Source organism: Trematomus bernacchii, unplaced genomic scaffold (genome assembly GCF_902827165.1).
Source record: "Trematomus bernacchii unplaced genomic scaffold, fTreBer1.1, whole genome shotgun sequence".
Taxonomy (NCBI): domain Eukaryota; kingdom Metazoa; phylum Chordata; class Actinopteri; order Perciformes; family Nototheniidae; genus Trematomus; species Trematomus bernacchii.
The window spans coordinates 842,970-864,638 of NW_022987685.1; the positions used below are offsets into that span (position 1 = coordinate 842,970).

At 41.9% G+C, this 21,669-nt stretch overlaps 2 non-coding genes across 2 annotated transcripts; both read right to left on the reverse strand.

Moving 5' to 3' along the window:
• Window positions 1-997: 997 nt before the first annotated feature.
• On the reverse strand, window positions 998-1,161 carry LOC117487972. Its single transcript, XR_004556469.1, has one exon. It is a non-coding gene; the product is annotated as a U1 spliceosomal RNA (small nuclear RNA).
• Window positions 1,162-18,898: 17,737 nt separating this feature from the next.
• On the reverse strand, window positions 18,899-19,086 carry LOC117487995. The gene has a single exon (XR_004556486.1). It is a non-coding gene; the product is annotated as a U2 spliceosomal RNA (small nuclear RNA).
• Window positions 19,087-21,669: the final 2,583 nt, after the last annotated feature.

A 21,669-nucleotide genomic window follows, 5' to 3' on the forward strand; every position in this document is an offset into this window, starting at 1 on the left:
CTGTGCCTAATTTCCCATGATGCAATGGTGTATTTCCATATCAATAGCGACCCTAAAATACCCTGTTGTATCAGTTTTACCCCCAAAAAATGAGCAACAGCCTAACAACAAAGTTGAATTAGCCTGAAATAAGTCCTACTGCAATAAGAAAGTGGTTTGATCAACATTAAAATCTCAGAGGAAAGAATAGAACCGTTTTGTTTCTCACATTCAAATTACAACCACTTCCGGTTTCTTTGTTTAGGGCTGGTGACAGCCTGAAGACACTGCCTACTGTTGGTCTGGAGTGGGATCAACACTGGCTGTTCTCAAATGTATGCAAAAGAAGTTAAACACAATAACTAATTAACATAAAAAAACTGAACATGATGACCTTCATGAAGAAAGGATTTATAGCAGGGCTGATGTACTAGATTGCATTACTTTTGGCTGTGTAGGCGTATTATCATACTTCAATATTTGTTGTAGTTCCTCTGTGCACGAGTAACAGCAAGAAAATAAAGTGAACGCTTACACAATAGTGCTTGGGCTTTGAAAATAAGTTAGTTTCTTAGGGTATATGCAGCACTATAGCAATGAATCTAAAGAACATTTTATTCAAATTAATAAGCCTGATTGCTAAAAAAATAAATGAGTGTTTAAAAGTTATTTTTAAATGTGGAAAGGGCACTGAACTCAGCACTTTTAACAATCTCATCTACAGAGCGATGCCTGGTCATGTCACACAATGTAGTCCAATCGAAATTTAAAACACCAAAAATCGAATTTACTGTGATTGAGGAATATCCAACTTCCAGTTTAAACAGATCTAATATCCTGTGTATTATAACTGCATAAAAACGTTTTATATCTGATAAAAGTATTAGTAAGTCCTCTCTTGAGGCAGGTAGTAATGTAGGATCTGTCACAGGCAGTACAGACATCCGAAGGAGCTATTGCACACTCTGGTGGAGAAACGAGTAAACTCAATGTATGATATTTTCATTTCACATGTTATCAGGGGAGAGCGCGAACGCAGTCCCCTACTACCACAAATTATGCAGTCGAGATTCCCACATTTGGGGAATTCGCACGGGTCAGCTCAACCGGAGTGCAATGGCCAAGCCTCGCCCTGGGTGAACCACCTTCTTGATCATGGTATCTCCCCTGCCAGGTAAGTATGAGTTGTACACACTCCTCTGAGGGAGGTCATTCACAGACACACACCATTCACTCAGGGAGCATGCACTATAGAAATGACCAAAATCAAGAGATTATATGTGGGTGGTAATATAAAGGAATGTATACAGAACATACACTTTTGTACTAAGGCTAACAAAGACTATTTTCTCTTTAACATGTGCCTCATTTCCCATGATGCAATGGTGTATTTCCATATCAATAGCAGACCTAAAATACCCTGTTGTATCAGTTTTACCCCCAAAAAATGAGCAACAGCCTAACAACAAAGTGTAATGAGCCTGAAATAAGTCATACTGCAATAAGAAAGTAGTTTGATCAACATTAAAATCTCAGAGGAAAGAATAGAACCGTTTTGTCTCTCACATTCAAATTACAACCACTTCTGGTTTCTTTGTTTAGGGCTGGTGACAGCCTGAAGACACTGCCCACTGTTGGTCTGGAGTGGGATCAACACTGGCTGTTCTCAAATGTATACAAAAGAAGTTTAACACCATAACTAAATAACATTAAAAACTGAACATGATGACCTTCATGAAAGCAGGATTTATAGTAGGACCAGTGGCGACTGGTCATTAGGGGCAGGTGGGGCACAGCCCCACCTAGTGTCAGCAGAAAGTATTACAAATAATGATTACAAAAATGCAAAAAAAAAAAAAAAAAAATATATAAAATATATTTTAAGATCATGTTTAATCATCTGATTCGTCTGTACATTGCTGTTTTAGTCTGTGTTCTTCTAATTAGTGTGTCTACAGTCACAGTGTGTGCCTATTGAGCTTTTAGAGCCATGTGGGACAAAACCTGATTATGCCCCTTCCTCTCGCTGTGAAGTGAACGGTGACTGTAAAAACTACACTGCGCATGCTCAGAGTATTTTGTAATGTAATGTGTGTGGCAAAAAAATAATGACCAGAGGGGCACGGAGCTACCATCCCCACCATACGTCATCTCAAATCATTCAGAGCTGATTGGCTGTAAGTACGTGTGCCGCGAAAAGTGTGGTGCTTGAAGAGGAGACGAGAGAGCTGCAGTGGCGCGTCCTAAAACCAGGAAGTAAGCACAAAAAAGCAATGAGATTTCTCCAGAGGATTTTAGAAAATAGCTCGAAATAAGATCTGTGGGAAACGTACCTGTTAGATAAATGCGCGTTTTGATCAGCCGGATAACATCCACATGTCTACCCTACTTTTATAATTTTTTTATCATAAATCTATGGATTAGATTTATGATAGACTTTTGAAACTACAAGAACATAAGGAGGACTTTTACAAAAAAGTAATAGAAATGTTTGTCCAGAAGGATAGGCAAATGGACTTCATCTTCAAGTCAAGGTAAGACCGCCATTTTATTGAAAATGGGATCTTACTAAGAGAGAACAATTCAATATTTAAATGATAAAATTACATTTTTTGGGTATCCTTTTGTTGAACTGTCTGTTTAAAATTAATCGAAGCATCAGACAAAAAAAGCTTTTGAAAATAATATTATATTTTGGTTTAGGTCAAAATATAATATTTGTAAACCTGAAGAGTCAGTGCCAGTGCCTCACCAGCCATGAACCTCACTGCACGTTGTGGAGGAAACTTCTGTGTAGTAATGCATGGAGTCACCGACTCAGGAAGGAGACACGGTGAGAGTTGGAGCTTTGATGTCAAACACTGATGGGTTTATTCAGAGTATTCGGCCGGAGGATTCACATCACAAGTCAAAGAGTCAGAGGTTCTGACTACACGGTAGAGTTGCCACATCAATTCTGAAGAACCTCTCTCTATGCTAGACCTTTTAACAGGTTCACAGAGAGAAATCAACATCTCTGAAGGAGTAGACTAAACACTGAATCACCTGCGTCCGACGCTCATGGCCTCAAGGATTTCACATCCGAGAGCCCACAAACACCGATAAAGAAGTGCTTCAGTGTTCTCACAACAATTACCCTACGTGCGAGTCAAGTTGACCGGTCTCACACTGGGGACAACAACACATATGGCACTAAGGCCTTTCCTTAAAGGAAATAACACATGTCAGAGTAAAAGGTTAGATATCTAGAAGAATTATTCCTTAACAGTTCCTCTCTTTTTATCATTTTTGATAACCTTAAAACATTAGTCTAATAATTCTGGTCAATACTTAAATCAATAGGCGTCTTCAGATTCGAGTGTGGTCTCACCTTACATTCAATTACATCACAAAGTAGAGTAAGATTGAAACATTCAATCACAATGATTGATACAGGCAATCATAATAGGAACAATTATCTCTCATCAGTGTTTGGAGCATCTTTTGTCAAAAGCATAATAATGAACACACATAAAACACAGATACATAATAGCAAAATATTTGTTTTAAACTAATATCTTTTATCATTTAAACCATTAGTTAATGTCATTTATCAAACTATAAAATCAAAACCAGAAATAGCTTAAAGATTTGCTTTAAGGCAATCACTAGTCAAAAGCATTTCAAATTTAGGATCATAAGAGATCCAGCTAAGGCATAAAATTCACAGTGGTGATTTGATCAATCTGTAATCCACAAAGTTGCAGTGTCCTCAACTTTAGGATTACTTTACGTTTACTTCATTACGCTTTAGTCAAGAGTAAGGCATTTAGTCTTAGAAAAATCAATACATTCATTTTAATCAAATACAGTGTTCAAAATCTGAAAAGGAAAAATCAGATATTTGTCGTGTAGTGTAACAACCTGAAAGGGAAAAGTCAAAATATCTTTTCTTTAATCTCAGCATCAATTTTAATTCATTGGTCATTGTAAGGGGGAACCCATGGTTCGGAAACCACGGCAGCGACCCACGGGTCTGGAAGCTCGGCGTCGTACATCATCACGGTGTCATCAACGGTGGTGTACCCCACTAGTCTCTGTGGGGCCTGGAGGGCGACTTTGGTAATCTTTCGCAGGACTAGTTTAACTACAGTGACCAGGCATATTATCAGGATTAGCACACCTAGGATAAACACTGAAATGGTAACAATGAATTTTACAATCCCTCCTCCCCATGACCCAAATGTTCCAGTTAAATCCCCAAATGCAAACCCATGAGTTTCGTGCAATTCTTTTATTCCCCTAGCAGTATCATGAGCCATATCCATGACCTCAGGTGTGGCATCAGAGATGAAAGAACAACACTCAGATCCAATCACCTTGCATGTACCCCCCTGTGCTGCTAGTAGAAGATCCAGTGCCATGCGATTCTGTAATGCCACTGTTCTAACTTCCTGCAGTTCTTTGTGTTCAGCTAACATGGCTGTGTTGGACACATTAAGGTGCTTCTCCACAACCTTGGAGAGAGCTATAATTTCCTGCTGGGAAACATAAATACCGTACCAGGGCAGAAATGCGCTAGCCAGCTGCTGACCTGTTGTGATGGTTCTACGAGTTCTGTGTAGGGCAGGGAATATTGCTGCAATCTCCTCAGTCTCTACTTTACGGATCAAAGGGATTAGATAGGCTAGATAACAGGTGCCATCAAAAGTATCATAAGGCATGCAACCGTAGGCTCTGTTCCCACAAACCAAGTAAACCCTCTCTGGAAGGGGAGTTCTGGTTAACTTGATCTTTACTACGGTGTTACAGTCGCTGTGGCCCACATCGTTAGAGGGTGAAAACCCTCCTCCGCTCTGGAAGCAGATGGACACATTCTTCCACTCATGCACCACAACTGGGGGAACATAAACGGAACAGTCACGTGTAGGGGATTTACCTAAGGGTAATGGCAGTGAACAGTCATGTATTTTAACTTTCACTGAGTTCACTGTTCGGGCGCCAAACCAGGGTACAACTGCTACCATGGCTTCAACCAACAAAGATGGTGTGTGCGGTTGAGGTGAACATGTTGGACTTGTGGAAGTGGCTGAGCAATTAGTCTGGACTAGAGCTAATTGGAATCTGTATTCAAAAGCTAGTTCAACGTATTTCTTCACATATATAAGTTTTAGAACCCTCAACCGTTTGAAACCGTCTGGCAGGTAGTCTTTATTTACTGTGTCAACAATGAGCGAGATTAAGCCATTGTACTTTAAAGGTTGCTCAAAGTCTATGGGGTAGGAAGGGGTGTAACAATCATCTGCATCCTTGCTAATTCGGGATGCTATATCACTCCAGGTGACTAAACTGTAGTCAGCTTTTGTGAAAGGAATTGGGCTGAACATGGGAGAGTACATGGATTCTGGCATGTTCTGGCACAGCCAACAGTTGCTAACCTTGCGTTCATGTGCATAGTCTAACATTAAACTCATTGCAGAATTGGTTTGAGTTTGTTTAGGTGGAGTAATTAAGGCATTTTTTGAAGAGTCTACATCACTCTCTGGTGACTTAATTACATCTGAACCTGGTTCACTAAATGAACATCTAGTGACCCCTGCACTGGGATCTTTGTAATTTGGTGTCCATGTGGTACACATGGGATCATCCTTTAATTGTTCCTTAGTGAAACACCACATTTCTGGGGGCACATTTGCAACAGTGTTGAGTGTTATTCTTACCATCCGCTGTGAGACCTGGAACCGCTGGTACCCCGTCTCTGGATAGACGTTCCACGCCCACAAGCCTTTGCTTAAAAACACAGGAAACACAACAACACATTCATTTGAGTTACATTTTGTAGTCGGACATTCAAAGGAAATATTCTGTGACCCTCTCTTGGGGATGAAAAGGGGTTTGGCACTGAAAAGAGCAGGAAGAGAGAGAAGCCTTCTTTCGGGGCCCACTTTCCTCCTTCTTCTCACTCTTTTTCTCTCTCGCACCATACTGAATGTTTGTGTGGTGCTCGAAAACAACCTGTCTGTGCCCTTGGATAAGAGCACCTTATACTCTCCCTCTGAGTGGCGAGAGCCCTCGCCACCTGTCGTTGGGATTGCCTCAGCGTCGTCCAGCAGGGCTTCCTTGGCCAGGTATAGCAGTACAAGGAGTATGAGGACCGCCTTCACACGCCTACACCCTGACCCTCCCCACTGACCGGTGGAGGAGACAGACGGCATCGTGAAGCGTGGATCCACTCTGTCCTACCTTGGACTTTTAAGGCTGTTCTGGTCACTATTAACACCTGGAAAGGACCTTTCCACCTGGGAGACAAAACATCTTTTTCAAGAGACTTGATTAGCACATTATCTCCGATCTGAAAAGGGTGTGTGGGCTCCTCTCCAGGCTGAGGGAGCCTGTCAGCCACCTGCCTGTGAAACCTTCTCAACATATTGGTTAGATATTTCACATAGTTAGTCATGTAATCATCTGTCCACAAAAGAGTAAGTTTATGGGGTGTTACTGGGGGACTGGACCCTGTGTGCATTGGCCTTCCCATTAATACTTCGTGGGGGCTAAGCCCTGTCGTAGCATTTGGTGTGCTTCTGATGGAGCACAGGACTAGTGGTAGTGCATCTACCCATTTCAATCCTGTGGTCAACATTGTCTTGGTGAGTTTCTCCTTTATGGTCAAGTTCATTCTCTCAACCTGTCCTGAGCTTTGTGGGTGATAGGGAACGTGCAACTGCCATCTGAACCCTAACACTGTAGCTAGACTCTGGGTTATCTTAGAAATGAATGCTGGACCTCTGTCACTGTTAATTCCTGTGGGCACACCAAATCTAGGAATAACATCTTTGAGAAGACACTTTACAACTGTCCTAGCGTCTTCTTTTCTGGTTGGGTAGGCCTCTACCCATTTAGAGAACTGGCACACTATTACCAAGAGATACTTGCAACCTTGGCATGGTGGCATATGTGAGAAGTCGATTTGCATATTTACAAAGGGCCCCGACGGGGGTACCAAGTGTTCGTGTTGGACTGGGCCACTTTTCTTTCTGGTCTGCTGGCATATCATGCATCTATCTACTAGGGCCTGTGTCACTAGTGTGATGCCTGGGGCAAACCATTGTGATCTTATAATCCCATTCATCCCTCCTTTTCCTACATGTGTAGAGCCATGTGCAACATGTGCCAACACATGTAGGAACAAACGGGGGCAGACCATTCGGCCATCTGGGTGGAGCCACAAGCTCCACCCAGCGTCAAGTGTACAACTTCTGCGCAGCCATAAGTCTTTCTCCCTATCATCAGCGCGGGCTTGCATGTCCGCGACATCATTAAAGGAAGGTAAAGAAATGGGTTCAGCGGGTTGTGTGGAGGAACATTGGAGCACCATGGAGGAGGAGGAAATGGCCGCTTGTTTAGCCGCTGTGTCGGCTAATGCATTTCCGCGTGAAATAGGATCATCAGAATTGATGTGGCAACTCTACCGTGTAGTCAGAACCTCTGACTCTTTGACTTGTGATGTGAATCCTCCGGCCGAATACTCTGAATAAACCCATCAGTGTTTGACATCAAAGCTCCAACTCTCACCGTGTCTCCTTCCTGAGTCGGTGACTCCATGCATTACTACACAGAATTATTCCTTAACACACGTCACTGCAGAAGCTTATATATAGACATCTAAGTTTTTTGTGCCCCACCACTTTTGTACATATAAAAACGCCACTGAGTAGGACTGATGTACTAGATTGCATTACTTTTGGCTGTGTAGGCTTATTATTATTATTATTATATTTCAATACTTGTTGTAGGCAGGGGCTGATCTAGAAAAATATTCATGGGGTGGCAAGAGGGTGGCAGGAGATTTTGAGGGGTGGCAGAAGTATATGCTGATTTAATCGCAGTCATATCAATCAATGTTAACAATCAATGTTAGACCCCCACAAAGAGGTTAAGGATGGCAGCTTCCTCATACGTTGCACTCGGAGAGAAATAGTTGAGACAGAGACGATGAACTGTTAAGCGCTTAGGCATGGTTTATTTTACTCTGCACTGCAGGTGCATCCTTTCGCTCAGCCAAGCTAACTTAGAATAACAACACCTATTGCCTCACAGTAGTACAATAATAACATGACATCCCTTTGACATCCCTTTGTGAGCTTGAGTACAGAATATATATATATATTTAACAACTGAGGACATATGTTCACATTTCCCTTAACACAAGGTTATCACGTTAACAGTTTTCTATGCTCATCGAGTCATTCGTGAGCAGAGCATCAAGTTGGCTATAACAGCTGAATGCGGCGATTTCCATGTTGTTCAGCAAAACGCCTCACAAACGTATTGAGATCCAAAGCTTTACTGCGTTTGGATTCAATGCCGAGTACAGCCAAACTTGACAGTCTCTTTTCTGTCATTGTAGACCTCAAATAACTCTTAATGATCCTAAGAGTTGAAAAACTTCTTTCACAGGATGCACTGCTCACCGGTAAAACTACTGCTATTTTACACAATCTGGACAACTCGTAAAAAACATCCTGGTATGGGTCCAAACATTTAGCAAACTCTATCAGAGTGGTAGGACTCTCCTTTTCCTTCTTCTTTCTTTCTAGTACTCTCCTCGTCTGATGTAATTCGTGTTTAAGATCCTCAATATTAGAATCATAGGCATTAGCCAATAAAAGAACAGCCTCCTCTCTCAAAAAAGTAGCACTTGATGGATTTAGTGCCTGGACACCTTGCATTATGTTGCAATTTGTGTGAGAAAAGAGTCTTTCTATTTCTCCAATCATGTTATCCATAACTGGATAGTACACATTGATGCAAAAAGAGCGTTTGCCATCTGGAACTACATGCTGTCCCAAAGTGGAAGGGATGACACTATCTTGAAGGGTCCTTGTTGTCTGTCTTGACCTCTTTGGCTTTCGCTGAGCTGTTTCAATGCTACTTCTTTCACACAAAACAAGTGCTTCACTCCACACTTCATCAAAGGAGGCTTCACTGCGATATTGTACCAGTGTCTCTTTAAGTGCTTCAACTAGTTCCACGGCCTTAGCCAAGTCCAATGTTTTAGACTGGAGCATGTCTGACAAAAATGTAGAGTCACTCAAGACCTTTCGGAACAGTACAAGGCATCCAACAAAATTCAGATCAATCTGAACCAATATCCCCCTGGCTTCAACAGCTCTATGTGGATGGTTCTCAGAGGAAATCTCTTCAAGCAGCTGTACTATTGCAGGTAACCTATCCATAACATTGCGACATGCTACATGCCTGCAGGCCCAACGTGTATCACTAAGCCTTTGGAGTTCCCTTGGTGCACCGTCAAACATCTCCCGCTGCACTTCCAGCCATTTGTTGTGTACATAAGACCCAGATATGAACACATACAATCGTTCCATCAATGAGAAGAAGTTTCCCGCATCTGTTACACTTTTGACAGAGTCTACTATGACTAAGTTTAGGCAGTGTGCACTGCAATGCACATAGAACGCATTTTTGGCTACTTCTTTTATTTTCGCTTGAACACCAGCATGTGCCCCGCTCATCACTGCAGCGCCATCGTAGCCCTGACCGACAAGGTTTTCTTTATACTCCAGCCCATGTTTCTCAAGAAAACAAATAATCTTACCACTTAACGCAGCAGCATCCAGGCCTTCTGCCACGTCAAACTCCAGAAAGCTCGCGTGAACAACACCATTGTAATAGTATCTCAGAACAAATGAAATTTGCTCTTTTTTCTGAAGATCTTTAGTTTCGTCTACAATAACTGCAAACTGCCTGCTCTTTTTAACCTCTTGAATGATTTCTTCCTTAACCATTGCAGCCAAACATTCCAGTATCTCGTTTTGGATAGTTTTACTGGTGTATGTTGCATTTTTAGCTTGCTTTTCAAGTCTTTTTTTAATCATAGGATCATGGTTTCCCAGCAAATCTAACATAGCTAAAAAAACACCTTTTTTTTCTGAGTCAGGATTCTCCCTGTGACCCCGCTGGGCTGTGTTTTCTGTGGCAGTTAGAATCAGAATCTCAGCTAGTGTTTTAATGTAGTTTTCATTTTCAATCACCTGTTTCTTATTTTGCTCATCCATTATTCCCATCAGAGGTATTTCTGTCACTCATTTTCTTGTTTTCTCCCCATGCAAACATTGCATTTACATGGCTTTCAGATCGGGCATGAGAACAGAAACCACTGTCTTTCATTGTGGCCTTTTTCCAGTTACGATACCCGTCAATTGAGGTGAAAACAGTCTTGGGGGCATCAGGTAAAGAGAAATGTCTACAGGGGAAACAATACGCTGAATCATTGGACTGTGAGTACTCAAGCCATGAATGAGTTTTGTACCAGTCCGTTCTGAAGCTTCTTCTGGCTCCTCCCTGAAGGGTCTTGGGGAAACTCTCCCGTGTCGGCTGAGCTGGCTCCTCACACCTGGACTTGGATATGTCTAGAAAATGGAAGTAAAACATATTCAAACTGTAATAGAGCTTAACTGATTACACATTATAATCAACTAATTATAACACAGTTTGGAGCTGTCATTTATTCAATATGTGTTTAACCTACTGGCTGTGTTAATGCGTCCAGCACAACATTTTTGCCTGGGTGTGTATTGTTTTAGGTAATTTTTGAATTTCAACCTCAGCTGCTATAATAGGTCTAAAATACATTGTACACAAAATATCTACCCTTTTCCTCATACTCAAAACTATCTAAGTAAAGCAAACATAATTGTTTTGAATTAATAATATATGTATTGACTGAGGCTAGCCCTGTCTCTTAAATAAACTGTTTTGCAAAATGTCCTTTTGTGTGATTTTTGCATCTTATTCAGATGCATTATACTTTGTATTAACAATTTTCATACCATGTGGACCAACTCGACTGGCCGTTGGTTGCAAGGGCTTAGGAATATTCCTTTCCCCCTCACTGTCTGAGCTCTGCATGCCGTCTTGTTGTCTCTCGCTCTCTCCCTCTTGCACCTTGTCTATGTGATGCTCTCCCTCTTCCGTCTCTTCTTCTCTGTTGTGTTCTCCTTCCTCCTCCTGTCCCTGTTCATCTTTGCCTTCTATCTCATCACTGACACTTTCCTGTTGCTGTTCTTCATCTCCTTCCACCTCCTCATGTCCCTGGTCATTTACCTTGTCACTTCCCTGTTGCTCAGCCTCACTTTCTATCCTCTTTGGTGAGAAAAAACTTGCAATGCCACGTTTCCTCTTCATTTCTATAAGATTCAAAGTCCATTTATTACGTTTTTTTCTTTTATATTACCAGTAATCATTATTAATAATGGTGTTCAAATTAAAATGCTGTTTGAGCAAATGCTTGTTGTTTTCCCACTTACTGTGTGCTTCAAACTTCAGCTTGTGGCCCAGTCTTTGCTTGCAATCCAAACAGATTCCTGAAATAAGATTCAAAGTTATTATTGAAGAGCAGAATCGGTGTGTTTAGCCTTGATCAGGTTGTACATCTTGCTAAATGATTGATAATATACAAATATTTCATGCATGACATTTTTTTAAACAAAAACCCAGCTAACGTTACACGCACAAAGTGTTACTGATAATAACGTTACTTAACCGGATTTGTATCGTTTCAATATCAGCATTAACGTTATGATTCACATGGACATATCTAACTTCTCTCTTTTCTGTAACTGGAAAACATTAGCTTTGTTCTACATTTATTTCACAGGAGACGTAGTTGATCAGTCTTACCTCATTCCTTCCGTCTACTTCACCGAATGCTTCTCTATTTGTTCTGTCCCGTTCAAAATGAAATCGCCGCCAATCACATTTCAGCTCGCGCCAGGGAGGGGGGTAACTGGCTCGCGTCTTGTGCTGCATTCACTTGCACTCGGACATTAGAGATTTTCTCTCATAAATGTCCGATGAGCTACAACTTTTATTTCAAAACAAAGCTGCCAACTGGGGTGGCAAGGATATGTTTTAGGGTGGCAGCTGCCACCCCATGCCACCCCGGTAGATCCTGTCAGATGGAGGGAGTAAATACAGCGGCAAGCTTTGGGACAAACTCCCCTCTCTCCGGCAGAAACAGGAAATGCCGTAACTGTATGTAACAACGGTTTCAAATCAGCATCTCTTTGACAAAAAATGTAAATTAAGAACTAAAATAAAACTCCAAACATCTTTAATTGTGTTACTTTTTTGTAAAGCTCTTTTAGTTTTAAACCTGATTTTTATAAGCTTCTTAGTTTTTGCAACAATCTGTAAATATACACAACTTTATAATAAAATGCACACATTTACCTTTTTTAGACTAAACACAGGTATATGATCCTAAGTTAAAAAAATATGAGGTTATCATGAGGTTGTTAACATCGCAGTTTATCAGTGGATGTTTTCTGGAACTGTTTGTAAACAGCGTGTTTCCTGACGGACACACACAGCGTTGAGACCGGTCAGGTAGAGACCAGTCTCCAGTCAGCACCGATGCAGACTCGCTGTTTGAGGGCTTGATAGCCCACTTCCCCTCCACACTGCTCCACACTCGTTGGTTTGGAACAGCACTTAATGTGGCGGACCCTCCGCGCGAACGGAGGGGTAGTGTGTAGGGGTAGGGTGTAGGGGGCGGTTTGGGATTGGGCCTCTGAGTGTTTAGATCAGGGGTGGGGAACCTTTTTCCTCTCAAGGGCCATTTCAATTTTTTCAACATCCTCCGAGGGCCGTACAAATGATTGACCTCTGCTTAAAAATACTAAAATCACAGCCCATTCATTTGGCCTTTCTTTCATGCTGTGCAAAGAAAAAGCAACCTCTTAATCCAGATATCTTACCATGACTCGCGCATGCATGCATGCACGCACGTGCACGGTTGTGGCATGACCACCAAAACAGATAGATATGGACACAAGATATGTGCAAATGTATTTAGTTTCCTATCCATGTGGACATGATCTAAGTGGGAGGGGGACCGAACCTCCTCCGGGAAAAATTAAGAGATCTATGGATACATCTCTCAACACCCATATGAAGCAGATTTATTTTTCTTTATGGATATTTTACAAATCACTCCCCTTTCAAACTGTATTCTTGTTTATTAATAACAACTTTTTTTTACTGTCATATAGTATTTTATACCTGTTTCCTTTATTCTCTTATTTTTTTTATAACTATAATGATCATATAAAGATGTGCCTTTACCTCACTGGTTGTAGAAAAAGCTTCTTATATTTGTTAGCATAGCTAGCTAACCAGATGCTAATAACAACAAAGTTATTGACTGTATGATCAGTATGACAGATGAACAGATCGCCAATGGGCTTACAACTAAAGACACAGCCACGCAAAAACTGCGGCATGTGTACGGCTCCTTATGGGTACTGCAATTTTTGGAAGTGTTGGAGCCGTGTTCTGTAGTGATGTGTCGGTCGCGAACGAGCCGGCTCTTTTAAGTGAACGACGGGAGCCGGCTCGCGCCCGCGAACGACCCGTTTTTTTGTTTTTGTTATTTTTTGTTAAGTAATACAAGACAGAATGATATGATGATCTCCGCGCTACAGCTGCTCCGTGCATGCATGCAGTGGCATGTCATATTCAAGGATTAGAGACTGTTGGATGCTGCTGTTTTGAGCATTGCAATACATTTATTTGTATTATGTTTTTTTATGATTAGAGACGGTTGGATGCTGCTGTACTGAGCATTGCAATATATTTATTTTCACTATGTTATTTATTTAATTATATAATATTTATAATAATTAATACTGAAATAGAGCCCTGCTGTTTTGTCAGGGCCTTTTCTTTAAATATAATTTTAAAATGTCGATACAGTAGCCCCTTCTTTTAAATGTCTATGCTTAAGTTTTTATAGGTGTTGCTATCTGCTTTGTGTAGCGTGGTTCTACAAGCAAGTCTGTGCATTCATTGGGTGGTATCAGAGAGATACAAGGGTCTGTAAATGCAATGAAAACAATTGGCCACAGCAAATAATTGATATTAAACATGTAATTTTTACTTTTGAATACTTCAGTACAAAGGATGTATTGAATAATTTAAGTGATATGTGTACACATATAAATCATTAGTCAAAACAGGGCTACATTTGATTGAATTATAAAAGGTATAATATGTGGTAAACTGAAGAGCCGTTTGGGAGCCGAAAGAGCCGGCTCTTCTTGGTGAGCCGAGCCAAATGATCCGGCTCACCAAGAAGAGCCGGAATTCCCATCACTAGTGTTCTGGTGCTCTCCGTCAGAACTGCACCCCTGTCAGACGAGACATATACCATCACGTTAGGCTCGTGTTGTGTTCAAGGACCCTGACCTTGGCCAGGAAAAACAGGCACTCGCTTGTTTAATTTTTTTGCGGTCTAGATTTCTTACATTTTTTTCTTTTTTGTGTGTGTTTATAAATTACCTCGAGGGCCGTATCAAATGGTCTCCCGGGCCGGCCGTATACGGCCCGAGGGCCGGAGGTTCCCCACCCCTGGTTTAGATAGTTAACTTTAGTCTAATGCCGCGTTTCCACTACAGCGCGCAGCCCGGTTTAAGAGGGCTGTGACGTCAGCGGCCCGTTTGTGGTTGCGTTTCCACTTGGCCTAGTACCGGCCGGCTGGTCCTAATTCTCAGTTTTTCTGGCCTCATAAAATCGTGGGGCCAGGGCCAGAGGCAACCGGGCTGTGTTTGTGACGTCAACGCTCTCGGCTGCTGATTGGTCGGAGAGAATCGTCACAATCTGCGCGCGAGATAATCCATTTTTACAAACAGCATTTTTGTTAACGGAGGAGCTACAACAATGGCAAAGAAAAGCACACCATGGTCGGTCGAGGAAGTGACGACGTCCATTATATTGCAGATGATAAGGTCCAGCGGGTGCTCGACGGGACAACTCGCAATATCAAAGTCTTTCAGGAGGTCTCTACACAGACACTGGACTCTCCAACGGCGTTACTGGAGTCTGCATGGTACGTTTTTGCTAACGCTGTGTTATTTGCTTGAAAGCTTTGTGTCCCTGCTTTGTGTCCCTGCTTTGTGTCCCTATCTGTTTTAAAGCTCACTTCTAACAAATAAGTCTATTTTATCCTTACATTTATGTTCGACAACCCCGATGGAGCCCCGAAGGCTAGCTAGGCAGATAGCATTAGCGAGAGCTATTGTTTGCTAACACCATATGTGCCATTGTTTACGTTCAGTTTGTCTTTTCTATAGTTGTTGTTGCTATTTATAGTATTGTGCTGCAGTAGTTTGTGGAATTTACAAGTCATGTTTCTGTTCTAGATGATTACATTGGGACTAGCGAGGAGGAACAGCGAGGAGGACACAACGTCCTCTGCATCAACAGCACAAACCGAGGAGGAGAGGATCTGGCCCTGCAGGAACGGCAACTGGCCCAGCAGAATCAATGCCATGTCTTATCTTATTGCTTGTTGATAAATAATTGCACCCACCAGCGATCGCACAGAAAGATGGCATCATCTAGGCGTCCCTCTGCAGTCAGAAATATCATAAACACCATCGTCCACAAAGCACTGTACAGGGGTTTATGGATTTAAGAGAATACTTATCACAGTGAAACCTTTATCATCTGTTGCAATTAAAGCAAATAAGAGAATAAATACTTGGTTAAATAATACATTTTAACTCTTTAGCAGGACAACTCTGCATACTGTTTGAAATTGAGTTTGCTAGCTTGAGGTCCTCCTCTAAAACATAACATTACATAATGGTATTAAGAATACATGATAAATACATGTAGAAAAATTACTCAATTGTAATACCCTCGTTGTGCTAGACTCAAACACATTGCTTATATATTTCAAAGAGAAGAGAACAAAAGAAAACACCTATACAAAGAGAGCGGTGCACAGCGCTTAATATTTACTTGCACTATATTTCTGTTGATCTGGGTTATTGTGTTGCACTGTTGGAGGAGCCTGTGACCTAAGATGTTCATTGTCATAACTACACTAGCTATGTTCGTATGACAAAATAAAAAACCTTGAACCTTGAGGCTGTGTCTTTCAGACAAACCATCATAATCATATTATTTTATGCTGTGGATACTTTAGCCTCCATCCATGTTAACAATTTTTTACACTTGCATTTATGAATATAGTTCTGTTGTGTTTTACACTTTTGTATTTATGTTTATAGTTTGCTTTGATATTTGCTTAATTTATTAGATTATTATTATGGGGGCAGTACTTGTGCTTGAAATTCAAATATTTACTAAATAGTCAATTCTGATAACATTTTTTTGGTTTAAATAATTTGACAAACACATGTATGTGAAAAAGAAAAGATGTATTTATGTTCAATACAATACAATGAATATTTAGGTATTACACGTAGGTTTTCCTCAGGCATCCTGAAGTTCTCCACCCACTGAGTGTGTGAAAGATGGAACAATCACATTCCACCACTCGGTAGCTCGGTCGGTAACTTCTGAAATACACAAACAAAAGCATACATATTTTAATACGTAAAAGTGGTAGCTACAATTAATTAAATACTTGAAATACTTTGGTCGTATAGGGAGAGTGAGCCTAAACACATTGCTAGTTAGCGAACGTTAGCTTACCAAGTAGCATTGTAGTTAGTAGTGATTCGAGTCGTCCTGTAGTCTCTGCGGCGTAGGAGGACTGCCCGAACTCTCGCGTCAGCTTCTTCTATACCTCGTCTTGCTATACGTCGCCTCTTTCGAAACAACTCTTGTCTATTTCTTGTGATAATAAACCACACAGCAAAAAACAAGCAAACGATCGCTTTCACATCTCCATTGTTGTGTCGCATTGAAGATGACGTCACGGCAGTTTTAAGCAGCGTCGCTCCGCCTACACTGTTACTATAGATACTGACCCGGTTCCTAAACTGTAATGGAAACGCGCCACAAAGTGAGCTGGTCCTAACGAGGCCGGGCGCGGCCAAAGGAGGCCGAGCGGGGCCGAGCGAGGCTGTGTAGTGGAAACGCGGCATTAGTTATCTCAGTGGGTCTCAAACGTTTTGGTCACGATTAATGTAAACAATTATTTGCGAGGCACACGTTTATATGATCATTATAGTTATAAAATAATAAGAGAATAAATGAAAAACAGGTTTGAAATACTATATGATAGTAAAAAAAGAATAAAGTTTAAAAGGGTGATTAGTAAAATATCCATAAAGAAAAAGTAAATCTGTTTACAGTTCTGTTTCATGCAGTGTTGAGAGATGTATCCATAGATCTCTTCATTTTGCTCTCAAAGTGCACCAGATTGATGAATTTAACTTCAATATTTAAAAAAAAATCTTCCCGGGGGAGCATGCCCCCGGACCCCCCCTATGTGAGGTCCACACACCACCTATAAAAAAATAGCACTTTACCCCTGCTTACACCTATATGCCTTGAGCTGATTATCGAGCCTTCATTGTAACAGTCGCGGGTACACTGTGTATTTGCGTGGGGATTGTTGCAGTAGAAAATTCCACTGTAGCGACCGGTACATTAATGGGAATCCCTAAATGTTTGAGCACCCTCTATGAAACGTCAAGCTACCCCACAGCACCCCCAAAAGAAATCTCTGGCGCCGCCACTGAGCCTGCAACCCCGTTTTGAAGCCGTTGTGCAGGCTCATTGCAGCCACTAATGCTGTGATAAGACACACTTTTATTTGCCAAATATCAGCATTTTCTTTCTTTTAATTTGTTTGCACAGATTGCAAAGTGGCAAAGTATTATAACTTATTTTTCTAGCAAAGGGATTGCACAATTGTATTATGTATTTTTTTTTTTTGACCACACAGAATTATGGAGCATTGTTTTATTATCACTGTTCGAGCAAAGTGATTTTTTTTTTTTTTTTTAAAGGAATGCTCACGTTCATATTGATGTATTTTATAAATGTTAACTTGGCCCATTACGTGACTATTTGTGTTGGGGGGGCCCGACTTTTTTTTTCCTCCAAAGGGGGGGCCTGACAGAAAAAGTTTGAGAACCACTGCTCTAGTTACACCTGAAGTAAAGTCCCAAGGTACTGCAGTATACACATTCATTAAAACTAGCTGCACCTTTACCAGCTTGCTGATACACACAATGCATCTATATTATAATCAAAACAAATAATATTATTCTGAAATGGGCCAATCTGCGTAATGAGTCTGTATATATTTATGCCAATACTTTTCTAATAGATTTCAGAAAACTTTGACTGACTTGCATGTTAGGCTTCACTAAAAAGCAACACAACATTATCAGGAACAATTTATGGACAAACACTCACAAAATATTTAAACTTGGATTACTATAGTTTTTTGAAGGAATTGCTAATGAGGTATGACGTGTTCAGATGCACCCATGGGTGGATTTTATGTGTTGTTTTTTTGGACATAGCCAGGCTAAATGGTTCCTACTGCTTCCAGTCCTTGTGCTAAACTAAGCCAGCGTTTCCCCTACCATTGTCTTGGAGGGTGAAATTCAAGGTGTTTTAAATAAAAAACAATTATATATATTTTTTTTTATATATATATATATATATATATATATATATATATATATATATATATATATATAGCACCAAATTGCAACTAATCTATATCTACAGTCACTTTTCACATGTGCTCTTTAATTAAATAAACTAAAGTAGAGTTTAGTGTTTTTCAGATCCGTTGCAGCCCCTTTTTTAGAGATTTGGGTATGGAGGAAAATAGAGAGGGTTGTGTTTTCTGACACTTGGTGAGTTCCCTGGAACACCGGGGACACATATTCATGTGTAAAAGACGTACAAAAGTGCATTTTGCATGATAGGTCCCCTTTAAGTATATTTAGATGCCAATACCTTTTTACTTTATCAGTAAAAGTAGCAGTAACATTTTCAATGCAGGTTCTACTTACACCACTGTACAAAACACTCACTGTTGCTCCAGGAACACACAAAAGTAATACAACAACGAATACAAGCTGTATAAGGAGGATTGAACGTTGTGACACCACAGGAGGTTTCATTTATTTTAGACACTGAGAGGGGGTGCACCGTTCCTGGAGGTACTGCAATACCAGGTCGATGCGTGGAGTGGACGGAGCAAGCCCCTATTCCATCTCCCTATTCCAAAAATCAATTTAATATATGGTCCCCGGGTAGGGGACGTATCAGATATTAAACTGATAAGAACAGATTTTTTTTTTTTTTTTTTTTTTTATTATAACAAATCTTCAAATTACATCATTGTTATACACAGTTTACAAACAAGTAAACAAAGGACATTCAATACAAAACACATATATCACTTTTACTATATATATATCTGGTCTTCACCCCACCAGCCCTAAACCCCCCTTCCATCTTTCCAAAGCGGCGTGTTGTCCCCATTTCACAATGTCCCTCTCCATTCTCCCCTTCAAATCTGCCCTTACTTTTCCTATGATCCCCCTTATGCTGCTGCAGCATTTGTTCTTTACAACATCCTGCCTAGCCAGCCACAGATTTCTCTTCAGCAGGCTTACCACTAGCCAAATGGGGAACATTGCCCAATATTCACCAGGACCCGAGCCCCTTTCGATCCCATCCCATGTCATCTTAAGACCAGGAAAACTCTGTCCTAACCACCCTTCCACTCTTCTCCATGCTCCCCGTGCGAAAGGACAGTCCCACATGACATGTCTGATGGTCTCTTCATCCTTACAGTCTGGCCTAGGGCACACCGGAGACCTTGCCAATCCATGACGGTGCATGATTTCCCGCACTGGCAGGCACCTAAGCAGGCACAGCCAGTTAAGGTCCTTTAGCCTATTGTCTAGTCCCTTCGGCTGGATCCTCCTCCACACTTTGGATGGTATTCCAATGACAGGACCGACATTGATTTTCTCTCTGGCTTCTTTGTATAGGGTTCTGTGATTGAGTTTCACCTCTGGCCCGGCAGCCTCCGGGTGAGCCCGAAGCCACCTTGCTGCATGGCGGTAGTGCCATGGCTGCTGTTCCGCTCTGGGCCCCAAATTGCTCCAGGCCATAAGCTCTCTTGCTTGATAAGAAAAGAAAAGGCGGATAAAATAACCAGAAGGATGTACTACTGGGCCTGATACTTCCCTACATAAAGTCGAAACAAAAATGCAGTCCATCTTCAGAGTTAAATGTGGTACATCTCTCCCCCCTGCTTCGACCCCAGCCAGCATGCGGCCTCTTGCCACATACTCGTATCTCCCACCCCATATGAATCCAAACACGAGGCGCATGAGAGGCCTCCTCATGCTGACCGGCAACGGATATATGTATGCGAGATATAGGAGGGATGGCAATATATCTACCTTCAGCACTAATACCTTCCCTATGAAGGTCAGCTGCCTACTCTTCCAGAGAGACACTTTCCTCTCTACTGCCTCAAGCCGTCTTGCCCAACTCAGGGAAGCACTTTTAGTAGACTCAAAACTGACCCCCAGAACTTTTATAGGCCCTGGGCAGAAAGCAAGACCCCCTGGTGCATCTATCCTTTCTCTCCATTTCCCAAAAAACTTCACCGAGGACTTTGCACAGTTAAGCTTAGAACCGGATGCCCTGCCGAAGTCCTCCATGATTTGCAGAGAACGAATAAGGCATTCATCCCTGTCCAGCAGCAAAGTGGTGTCATCTGCATACTGGGACAGTTTCACCCGTAACCCTCTGCTGCCAGGCACTAGAAAACCTCTGACCCCTGGGTCTGCCCTAATGGCTGCCGCCAAAGGCTCCATATAGAGCACATATAGCAGTGGTGAGAGAGGGCACCCTTGCCTCACACCCGATTGTAACCGGAAAAAATCGCCTAGGTATCCGTTCACTACTACCTTGCTCCCCACGTCCATGTATAATGTGCGCAACCACCTTATAAAGACTTTACCAAAACCTAGCCTCTCCAGAATGCTGAACATAAAACTCCACTGCACCCTGTCGAAAGCCTTGGTCTGGTCAAGAGCAACCAGCATGAGTGGCAGGTTTCTGTCTTCTGCCCAAGCTACAGCATCCCTTAGGAGCTGCAGGTTCCATCTCGTTGAGCGCCCTGGCACCGCACATGTCTGGTCAACATGAACCACATGGGGCATTGCTTCGCCTAGCCTATCAGTGAGAACTTTTGCCAAGAGTTTATAGTCCACACACAGCATGGTCAAAGGTCGCCAGTTACCTATTTCAGTGCGATCCCCCTTCTTATACAGGAGGGAGATCACCCCGGTGGCTAAAGACCCGCTCATTTCTCCTGCCTGCAGTACCTCTGTCAGCACCTCCAACAATACTGGCCCTAATATGCTCCAGAACTTTGCATAGAATTCCACAGGTAAGCCATCAATTCCTGGCACCTTACCCTTGTTCATTCTGTTGAGCGCACCCTCCAATTCGCTAACTGTTAGAGGGACCTCTAAAGCCTGCACTATGTCCCCTGGAACCTGGCGATCCAGCAGTTCCAGGAAATCATCCCCTCTTCCCACATCTTTCTCCTTAAAGCTGTCCCTGAAATGATCCGTGGCAACCCTCACCACCTGGCCCTCTTCTGTCACTACAATACCCTGACTGTCCCTAAACCCTGTCACCACCTGCCTTGCTTTTTTAGCCCGTACCGAGCTGAAAAAAACAGCAGAACATGTTTCTGACTGCTCAATGAACTCTGAACGTGATCTCGCCAGGAAAGCCCGGGCCTTGCCTTCAGAGACATGTCTGAGCCTTGCCTTCAAAGAGTTGCATACATTTTCATTTATAGTAGAACCACAGTTCCCCTTTGCGTACTCACGCTCTAGGAGTCGCTGCAGATGGGACATCTCCCTCTTTGACCGT